Source organism: Dasypus novemcinctus, chromosome 2, assembly GCF_030445035.2.
Source record: "Dasypus novemcinctus isolate mDasNov1 chromosome 2, mDasNov1.1.hap2, whole genome shotgun sequence".
Taxonomy (NCBI): Eukaryota; Metazoa; Chordata; class Mammalia; order Cingulata; family Dasypodidae; genus Dasypus; species Dasypus novemcinctus.
The window spans coordinates 48,880,351-48,891,831 of record NC_080674.1 but is presented as its reverse complement, the minus strand read 5'-3'; the positions used below and the strand labels follow the sequence as shown (position 1 = coordinate 48,891,831).

The 11,481-nt window shown below is 36.2% G+C and overlaps 1 pseudogene; it reads left to right on the top strand.

Moving 5' to 3' along the window:
- Positions 1–367: 367 nt before the first annotated feature.
- Positions 368–11,481, top strand: part of LOC101434033 (myosin phosphatase Rho-interacting protein-like) — a 126,712-nt pseudogene continuing 115,598 nt past the window's right edge.

The window sequence follows — 11,481 nt, the reverse complement described above, 5'->3', positions numbered from 1 at the left end:
CATGTTCATAGAATTCAATGCTCTTCCTATGTTTACCATCATCCTGAAGCAGCTGGATTGATGGAATGGTGGAATGGCTTTTCGAAGACTCAGTTATAGTACCAGCTAGGTAGCAATACCATGCAGACTGGAGCAATGTTCTCCAGGAAGCTGTGTATGCTCTAAATCTGCATCTACTCTATGGTATTGTTTCTCCCATAGATAGGATTCATAGGTCCAGGAATTAAGAGGTAGAAGGGGGAGTGGCACCTCTCACTATTACCCCTAGTGATCCACTATTTTTTGCTTCCTGTCTTTGCAACCTTAAGCTGCTGGTCTACAGTTTTTAGTTCCTGAAGGAGGAGTGCTTTCACCAGGGAATGCAGCCATGATTGCATTGAACTGGAAGTTAAAACTGCCACCTGGCCACTTTGGTCTCCTCATGCCTCTGAATCAACAGGCAAAGAAGGGAATTACTTTACTGGCTGGGATGATTGATCCTGACTCTCCAGGGGAAATAGGACTGCAGCTGCACAATGGAAGTACAGAGGAGTGCATGGAATACAGGAGATCCCCTAGGCATCTTTTAGTACTACCATGCATTGTGATTAAAGTCAATGGAAAACTACAACAACCAGGCCTACCCCATCTAGGCAGGACTAACAATGGCTCAGAATCTTCAGGAATGAGGGTTTGGGTCACCCCACCAGGCAAAGAACCACGCCCAGCTAAGGCACTTGCTGAGGATAACAGGAACATGGAATGGGTAGTGGAAGAAGGTAGTGATAATATGAACTTCCACCATGTGGAAGAGGACTGTAATGGTCTTGAATATTTCTTCCTTTTTTTGTTATGAGTATGTTAATATATGGACATAAAATGAATACCTTTGTTTTCTACCCTATCCCTTCCCTTTATCATATGACTTGAGTTGTATTAATTTCATATATTTAAGAATGTCAAGGTAAAGAATGAATTTAACCAAAGACTTGTATCCTATTCTGGAGGGCATTAGAGCATTTACAATTGTACACAGGACAGTTTAGTACTATTATGTGAAATGCATATATATATATATATGTATGTTATGGATTTTATTTAGAAATTAAGTATGGATTAAGGTCATGCTTATGGTTGTTAAGTTGACAAGGGATGCACTACAATTGTTTGGTTAATATGCCAGGTAATGGTGCCCAGTTGTATGGCCAAGCAAGCACTGGGATAACTGTAATATAAGGGCATTTCATGGACTTTTATCATCAGGGAGTTGATGTCATAAATAGCTAATTACAGTTAAATCAAATGAGGAGATTGTGACATCTCATTCAATCAGTGGAAGACCTTTGAAGGAGAAGTGATTTCAGCATTCAGAGAGAAAATTCCCATCTTTACTTCAGACGGCCAGTGTCTCCTGGGGAACTCATCAAGGACCTTCATTAGAGTCCCTGGCTCAGAGCCTGTCTTATGAAATTTGGAATTGTCTATCCCCATTGTTGCATGAGACAATGTTATATAATTACATACTTTTTACAGATATCTCCTGTTGGTTCTGTTTCCCTAGAAAATTCTGACTAGTACAGATACATAGCAGTTGATGACTCAAGCCTAGAGTAGCACAGCAGTGTTGAGTCAATAACCACTACACAATTAACACATTCTACCCTGCACAAAAAAGATAGGAAATAATGTTATTTCCTAAGTACATGTAAAATAATTCATAAAGAACAATGACTAAATTTTAAAATGGAATTTATTAAAAACACTATTTGTGATTATTTTAATCAGCAAAAAAAAGTCTTAAATAACCATAAATTGAGCATGTACTGAAACTCTTATTAAGGCCATGTATTCTTACATATTCCTCCATTTTAAAATTCCAATGAAAAACCTAATTTTAGCAATTCTCTTCACTCTGCAAAGAGTCCTCTTCTCCTAGGTTTGTGTAGCATTTTCGATCACATCTTTCAGCAATCTGATTGAATGTTCTCTTCTCCTCACCTTATCTAGAGCTGACTTCTACAGTGATGCTTTGTCTTTTCACCTCTTGTTATTTCATAATGGAACTTTCCATATCTGAAACTGTATTTTTTGCTAATTTCTTTTTTGTTTATTGTTATCTCTTCCATTATAAACTCTTTGAGTATAGAAACATCAATTCCTTTAATACTGTAAGTGGAGTATTTAGCACACTTCCTAGAACACTAGATACATATTAAAAGAATGGATGAATAAATGAGGGAATTAGTACATGAATTTGAGGACATACATATGTGATAAATCACCAGTAATACATTTGGAAAAATAGCTGGTACTTTTGAATTCTAGTTGAGTTTCCCTTTCAACAAACATGACACTACTCTTAGTGCAGTCTTTTTAAGAGGCAATCTTATTGAGGTATAATATGCATACATTTAAATTCAAGTATAAATTCAGTATCACAATGAAGACATGAGTATCTTCATCACCCCCAAAATTCTCTGCTACCTCTTAGTCAATCCCTTTAACCACTCCCACCTGTTGGCAAACAGTGATGATTGCCGACTCACAAAATGTCTTAAAAATGGAATAGTAAAATAAATACTGTTTTGTGCGTGGCTTTTTTCCCTTAGCATAATGCCTTAGAGATCAAAAGTCAATGTTGTTTGTATCAGTACATTGTGCTTTCTTACTGCTGTGTAGTAAACAGGATTTATACCTGCTAAAGGGCAGGTTTCTTTGTTAGGCCATTGGTGGTGCAGGAAGAGGGATGGGAATCAATATATTAAGGAATTGAGTTGTATTTGCCTGTTGTTGTTACTTTTGTTACCTTCAGGACATCACAACCTTCAATTTCTTCCAGTGATTGGAAGGGTCCTGGAAGGGATCTTTTTGTTTGCCTGCTCACCTTTCAGTTTTCAGCTATTTCTGCACACCTGTGTCACAGAGGCATTCTTTCTCCAGGCTCCTGCATCTGCTACAGTGGTCTTGTTCCTTGTTAAAGATGCAGATTTGTCCTACTGGCAAATGGGTTCTCCTTAGTCTTTGCTCAGCTTGAGGCAAGCCCTGGGCAGAGGGTGGGACTTTCTCAACATTCCTGCCCCTTCTTCCTGTGGCTAAACCCTGCCTGCATCTGTGCTTGGTCTTGGCAGGAAATTTCCTGCCTAAGAGATTTTATTCCTGCTTTTTCCAAAAGCAATGGATCATCTTTGCCTGTGCTTAGACTGCAGTTAGTATATTATTTTGTTGAGCCTATTTCTGTTTAAGTAAAATGAAATAGACTAGATTATTTTTATGGTTTTCATTAGAATGAATATTTTTCAATCATTTTATTGAGATGATTTATTGATTTTAAAATTAACAAAAGAGATTTATCATCGGAAAAATTGTCTTCATTTTTCGAAGATGACTTGGCAAGCAGTTAAAAGCAATGTAGTTCGAAAAAATAAATGTTTTGGAGTGAGACAGACTTCCTAAATATCTGCTTTACCAGTTACTAATTGTATGCTTTTTTAATAAGTTAATAATTATACTGGTATTTGTAAATACCAATAATAGAGTATAGAATCATGAAGATTAAATGAAATTACATTTGTAGGTTCATCTTGCACAATATTTGAGGTAGAGGAGGCACTAATATATTTTAATACCATTGCTTGTCTCTTTTTGCCTCATTACTTATGAAATGAGTCATCACAACATACTTTGGAATATTGAGATTTTTAGTGTATTTATATGTGGGAACTCAGGCCCCCCTAGGTCCTCAGCACGTAATCTCCTGCATGACCTAAACATAAGTTAAAGGTTAACAACCCTCCCCAGAAAGGAGAGAATGTATAGATGTTATCATAAATTATAATATTTCCAAAGCAATAAACATCTTTAGTAAACTGCCCTTCCTAGGAGTGTAGTGAAAACATCATCACACACCATGTGTGCATGTCATGTGACCCTAGCAGTAACTCTGTTCTCATACCCTATGGAATGTCTTTATTCTGAAACCACTTATATAACACCCCTCATTTTCTCATCTCTTTGTGGAGTGTTAAGTTCATTCATTCTTTGACCTGCTTCCATCAAATAATCTCTCTTGGTTGTAATTCCAATAAAGCTTATGCCTGACTAAATGCCAGATGTGTTCTTTAGTCTCATGGCCTCACCAACTCGTGCCCTTCCTTAGTTGGGTCATAAAAAATTGGTGAGGCACAACCAGGAGACTGAAGGACCACTGGCAGTAATGGGCATTAACTCAGAAAAAGGGGAATCTGCAGGGAAATCCTGGTTGGCCAATAATGTCCATGTGGGGATGGATGGCTGCTCTCCAGGACAAGTGTAGACTGTCAAGAGAATATGGGGACACACAAAAAACTAAAGCAAGTATGCTGGCTGTGCTCTAGAAGATAGCAGAGCAGCTGCACTTAAATAAGTAAAAGAGAAACTGTCAAATAGCGGCAGCTATAGGATGTCCCTTGTTAGGAGACTTGTGGGTTGCTACTGAGGCAGAAGAATTAGCAAAGGCCTCTGTGTGTCACTGAGAAGTAAAGTAAAAGTTAGAAAGGAATAAGTCCTAGTACAGGCAGAGATGGAAGCTTTCTTAGCCGATAACCTGTACCAAGTTGATGAACAATTATATTGCAAAATTGTATTAATTGTAAGAGCTTAATGGGATGTTATTTTGACAATGTTGTGAGTTTTATTCACATTCTATTTTTATTAGAATTTTTATCAAGAAGTTAACAAGAACTTTCAGTTTTGAATCAATAGCTTACTCCTGAATTTCAAGTCTAAGTGTACTCCTGAAGAGTAACCCAGAATATGTAAGTGTTAAATATCTGTCTAAACTGCTAATTTAGTGCTTATCTGCATTCATACTCTTTAAGTATTCCCAGCTGGTTACTGATTACTAATAAAAGTGTTTACAAGAACAAGCTTGCATATTACAGGCAACACTGATTTCAGAGGAGGTCTTAAAAGCAGTAAAAATCAGATGTGACATAATGGAGAGTTTTGACACAGTGATATCAAAGGAGTGAGAATTATGAGTCAAATTAGTGAGTTTTATATTTCTATTCGTGAGTCTTAACTCTTTTTACGTTTGTCGATTTGATCAGTGTATATTTTCATACCTCCAGATGGTAATATTAAATTAACAAATGAGAATTCTTAAAATAGCTCCATTCAAATGACAAAAATTTAAATACTCCTGGGGTCCAAATTAGAAAAGCCAAACAGGATAAAAAGACACATAAAATCTGAATAAATAAACTGTTTAAAGAAAAGTAACCAAAAAGTTTATCCTGAATTCTCCCATAATCTTTCTTTAGCATATCATGCTCCCAGGGTCTTCTCCTAATCTTGACTGAATTCCAGTAAAACTTGTTTAGGAAACTAAGGTGTGAGATGTGTGTGGAAAGATAAGGAAGATGTGAATTCAGCCCAACATTCAGTCTATTAGGCTTGGAAATTAAAATAATAGGGACAGAGGGGATATTACAGAACAAACCGTGTTTTGTATAGTCTGCTCTCTAATTCACAATTAAATTTTAACAGCTTTTGAAATAACAATAGTACTCCAATGTCCAAAAAGTCCTTGAAAGCTCTGGAAAGATTTTTCTAAATTATGAGTAAAAAAAATTAAACAATTATAATATATTCCAGAACCTGGCAGTCAGTATGCTTTAAAGTTATTCTAAATTTTAGAATTTGGTTTAAGTGGTGGTAAGGGGAAGATAATCTGGATTCCACTGGGAATCTTAAGTTTCTATAAAATAATGGTAGAAAATAATTTTTCCTATATTGCTAAAGTAAAATATCTATTAGTTAATGTAATCATGGTAAAGGTGTAGAAGCAAAAAGTAAAGTATTAAAATAGCTAAGTTTATTTAATGTGTTATAAAATGAATTAGAGTGTTTAGAAAGTATATAAAAATAAAATTTCAGTATTGTCAAGCTCTCTTGTGCACTCAAACCAGGCCTTAGTATTCGGCATGGTGCCTCTCCATTTGAATTATTAGCTAAGCTAGTCACCAAGACCCCTAAAATAATAAAAGTATTATCACATCTCCAGACATGGCTCCTGAAGTGGATGGATAGTACATTGCAATTTTGGACTCCTGTAGTAGCCAGTGATGGCTTGATATGGTCAGATTTGCAATGGACTTTGCCTCAAGACTGGCTCTGTTTCACAGTGCTCACAGACACTATGCACCAGGCTGGTGAAACACTGGCACTTCCTTTCAAGGGTCAATGGTGCTATAGCATGCTGGCTGTGTGAAGGAAATACCAAATGGAGCAATAATTACAAGAATAATGTGAGTAGAACCTAAACAGACAAAATTGGCATTATGGCCTGCTCCCATGGGGAGACAACATGAATGATATTGCAAACCTGGAACTTAGATCTATTAACCGCACCTCAAAGAGGAACTTACGCATTGACTAGTGCATTGATTAGTATTAATTTCTATACTTACATAATTGATGAATATAGTAATATCTCTTCTATTCTAGATCATATGCCAATGGATATTGAACTTGTTAAAAGTCTTTGTAAACTTAATTCATTTCCTAAGTATTTAATGAACATGCCTATAAGATAAAAGAATGGCTCTCTTAAATATTGTGTTAGTTTGCTTACCATATGCTTATCTTATTGTTACCTATATTGTCTTTGTATATTTGTGTGTAGGGCAGTGCCTCTCTTTATACATCTCTTAGTTGTCCTGTGCATAAATACTACTGTGGGAACTGGAGCTGGCAATATCCTAGATAGCATTTGAAGTTTACAAGGTCAAGCCCATCAACTTCATGAGGATGTAGCCTCTGGGGTACCTGGCCTTTCTCATTCCTGTGGTCAAGTATGTCAGTATGTCATGGCTGGCTCCCATTTTGGCTTACCATGTTTATTTTTATCCTTTTAGTAAGACCACGTATCTTCAAAATTCTGGGTTTATTTCTTCCACAATCATGCCTTCCAGAACAAGTCATGCAGGGATTTTCATCCAGTTCCAATCATGGTGCTAGACTCACCTTCCCTTAACCTCAATAGAGAGCCAGAGAATTTTACAGGGTCTTCTGCCCCTAACCATCAGAAAGCTGCTATAGAAGAAGGACCATCACCCTTTGGCTTTCTCTTAAGAATAAGGGTGTGGACTCTCTGGGGGGGATGTTGAGGCTGGTTAGTATAGTAAACATGGAAAGCAGCTGGTCAGAATAATATCCATCAAAAGCACTGGTCATGGATCCAGTTTGAAAGTCCCAGACTACTTCATAATATATTACTCCTATTATTCTGTTGTCTTTTATACAGTTGCTGTGGAATGTGGATGCAATGCTTGTCTTATGGTCAATATAGGCCACTATGTGAGGGTAGATTGTGGGTAGCCAGGCCCCCATAAGTCCTCAGCACATAGCCACCTGCATAACCTAGACATAAGTTAAAGGTTAGCAACCTCTCCCAGAAGGGAGAGAAGGATAGATGTAATCATAAACTATAAGCTTCCCCAAACAGTAAACGTCCTTGGTAAACATCCTTCCTATGAATGTAGTGAAAACATCACCATGCGCCATGAGTATGCATCACATGACCCTAGTAGGAACTCTGTTCTCATACCAAATGGAATGTCGTCGTTCAGAAACTCTATATATCACCCTTCATTTTCTCATCTCTTTGCAGAGCTCTAACTTCATTCATTCTTTGATAACCACCTATTAGTAAGTCTCAATAAAGCTTATACCTGACTAAATGCCAGTTATGTTCATTAGTCCCACAGCCTCACCAACTCAAGCCCTTCAGGATCTGGGTTATAACATTACATAATTTAACTACTTGCTAAAAGATTAATATGAAAATAAAGAAGAATACTATTAAAATAAAGAATATTGCCACTTTGAAGAAGAGTAGCTCTAAAATTGTTGGTATAGAAATTTGACTTTTTTGAACATGAATATATTATGCTGAGTGATATTAATTTGAACTTAAACACTCAGGGTGGAGAAAACATTTAATTCTGAAATAATCATTAATTATTTAACCTAGGATATATAATATTTGTAATTATTAAAATTCAATTTTCTTTCATGAACATAATTCAAATATTATTTTTTTGTAAAGAGAAATTAATAATTAGATTGATCATTTACCCTAATATCTAGCTTTACCTTTGAAACTCAAATTATGGTATTTTTGAAAAGGAAACCAGGTTTCAAAAACTTTCTATTGATACCTAGCCACAAAAAGATGCAACCACCTTCTAATTTTACATGCTGAGAGAAGCAAAGAAGTGTGTTATCTAAAACAGTGGACTCAAAACATATTAAAATGTAAATATACTATATTCTCTCCCAACATATTTTTCTTCCTACTAATATGTGATTTGTAATAAAATGAGTTGGGATGTAGATTTTGTTGCTGGAATTAGAGATTATACTCAGGGATACCTGGACATAGATTCTGTTTTGTTGTTGTTTTTAAGTACCGGGGCCAGGGATTGAACACAGGATTTTGTATGTGGGAAGCTGACACTCAACCACTGAGCTACACCAGCTCCCCGGAGTTGGCTTTTATGTTTGTCTGTTTGTGGCTTGTTTTTAGGAGATACTGGGGATCAAACCCAAGACCTTGTATGTGAGAAGCAGGTGCTCAACCACTTGAGCTACATCTGCTCCCCAACACCAATTCTGTTTTGCTCTCACTAAGTTCCACAAGGATGTGGCTTCACTGATAATTGATTGGGCACAAAACACACAAAGATTGTGTCGATTCAGAAAAGATGCAAACCCTGAGTTAAAAAGCAAAATAGAACAGCAGGACATAAGCTTCTCAAATCCAACAAACTCTCCCTTTGCACAAACAAAATCACTGTTGATAGGACACCCCCCCTTTATAGGGTCAAGCTGAGATAAGCTCATTCTGCAACTTTCTCTGTGACCACCTCACTGATGATAAGATGTGCTTTAAACTAAATAGGACAGGAATCTTATAAAACCATGAGTGTATACTATGGGGTCTGTAAAGAGAAGTGTTTTTTCCCTTCAATTCACAAGCAATTTGAATCTGCAATATTTCTATTCATAACCCTTAAAATAAATAACTGAGGACGGGAGAATGCAACCCAGTAATGTCCTAGATCACAGCAGAAAGATTCCCTGAGATTATACTTGACTGAGGATAATTAAATGATGAATGTTTTACATAAAGAGCCCAGAATTTATTTATGGGGGTAGTATTATAAGGTTTTAGCTCATTTGTTTTTCTCTATATTATCTTTGTGCCATGTGACAATCTCCTACTCTAGACAACTGGTTTATTCCACCTGCATTTCCCCCAGGGATAGATTGCTAGTAAGTCCAGGCAACAAAGAAAACAATTCCTCTTCCTTAGTTTTGAATAAGCTTTCAAATTTCAGCGTCAAACAATAGTTTTGAAATCCAAAACTTTTGCTTTGCAAAAGCTGACCTTTTTTTACTTGCAATTGTGTCAGACTTGAAGGATTCCAGGCCTGAAGTTTATTCCATAAACAACTGATTTTGAAGAAGAATTGTGAGGCCAGGCAGTCCTTCCCTTTCCCTTTATCTGTTAAAGATTCTATATACTAAGAGACGGAGGGCAAAAAGAAAGGGACCAAAAAACCTTAGATATTGGTAGGGCTGTAAGCACCCTCAATTTTAGCTAAGCTACCAAAAGTGGAGGGAAAAAGAGAAAACAGTAACATTAGAGACTTTGAGAGCAAGATTACTTGTGCCTGTATTCCCAGGTGAAGTTCTGAAAGTTAGCAAGACTGCCAAGTTTCTTGTGTCATGTTTGGCACACGATATGTGATAGTTTTCTATGGATCTAAAATATATTGTCATACATTTAGTGACTTAAAATAACACCCACTCATTATCTCACAGTTCTGTAGTTCAGAAGCCTGAAACAGGTATTACTGGCTAAGATCATGGTTTCAGCACAGCTGCTTTTCCTTTTAGGGAAGAATTCTTCTGGGCAAGAATTCATATCTTCACCTTGCCAATTTCTAGAGATTGCCAGCATTCCTTGGTTCGTGATTCCCTTCCTCCATCTTTAAAGTCAGCAAGAATGGGTTGCGTCTTTCTCACATTGTATGACTCTGACCTTTTCTATTATCACATCTTCTTCCCTACTCTGAATCTTCTTCTGCTTCCCTCTTCCAGTTTTAAGAATCCTTCTTATTATGTTGATCCCCAAATAGATAATCCAGGATGATCTTGATTTAAAGTTAGCTGATTAGTAACCTTACTTTCCCTCTTTCATGCTACATAACATATTCACAGTCACAGGTTTTGAGAATTATGACAGGGATATCTTTGGAGAGCCATTATTCCACCTTCCACAGGACCCATGTTCCATAAATGACTACACAAAGCATCTAGGCATGTAGGCACGCAGACATGAGGTTCACAGAGGTTCTGCTTGGTTCCTCATGGGTGGGTGGATGGCACACAGCAGAAGTTTCCTATGAGACAAAGAGCTAATGGACACAAAGTGGATTTTGTAGTAGAAGTAAGAAGACCTCAAACAGAATCTGCATGTATCAACATTGGGAACTGGACTGAGAAAGATGCCTGAGAACATCAGAGCCAATTAAATGAGTATCATTATCTATTTTATACTTTGACATTATTTAAACATCTCAGAATTTTAAATATTGCCTTGAAAAAGTATGAGAAATCATGGATTGAGTGAGATAACCATAAATTGATGGGGCCCAACAAAAAAATTATTCGATTGGAAAAAAAAAATTTTTAAACTTAAAAGATATCTTTCTCACACATCCAAGTTCATGAAGTATGAATTCTGTAATACTAGACATGAGTATTCAAAAGGAAACTGCTGTTTATACAGCAATGAGTTTAGAAAACAAATAAACAAAAAATAACTTCTGACCTAACTTTTCCTAAAGACTAAACTAAAAGAAATGCATTGCTTAGAAATTTCAAAAAAATGATTAGATTCCATTCTTAAAAAAATGCTGATTTTGGAAGATTAAAGTAAAGGAAACTGTGCTTTTAATACTAGACAATTTAACACTAGATTGTTTTAAATGTTTGCATTTAAATAGCAAGAATTGTTTGTGACAAGTTAAGAAAATCTGGCGTTGTCATAAGGAACTTCCAATTGGAAAATGTTTTTCTATACAAGGCTACCTTGAGTATATTTATTTTCCCCTTGAAATTAAAAACATTCAACTTCTCCTCTTGAATTTCTTTATCTCTAGCAGAGAAGGGGAGAATGACATAGTAAGATACAAGTCAAGGCTCTATATTACAACACACATACATATTTTGAATGATAGAATATGTTTTTCAGATTCTTAATTATATTTTACCAATTTATTTGCCAAACTCTCTCAATATTATAACGTCTACGTATCACAGCTGAAGAATAAATGTTGACAACTTTGTCTCAGCAGGGAAGAACACTCCTCTAATCATAACTTATAGTTCTGTTTACCTTTCTATTGTGAAAGTTAATTATTTGTCTGGGTAAGCATTTCTGACCTATTA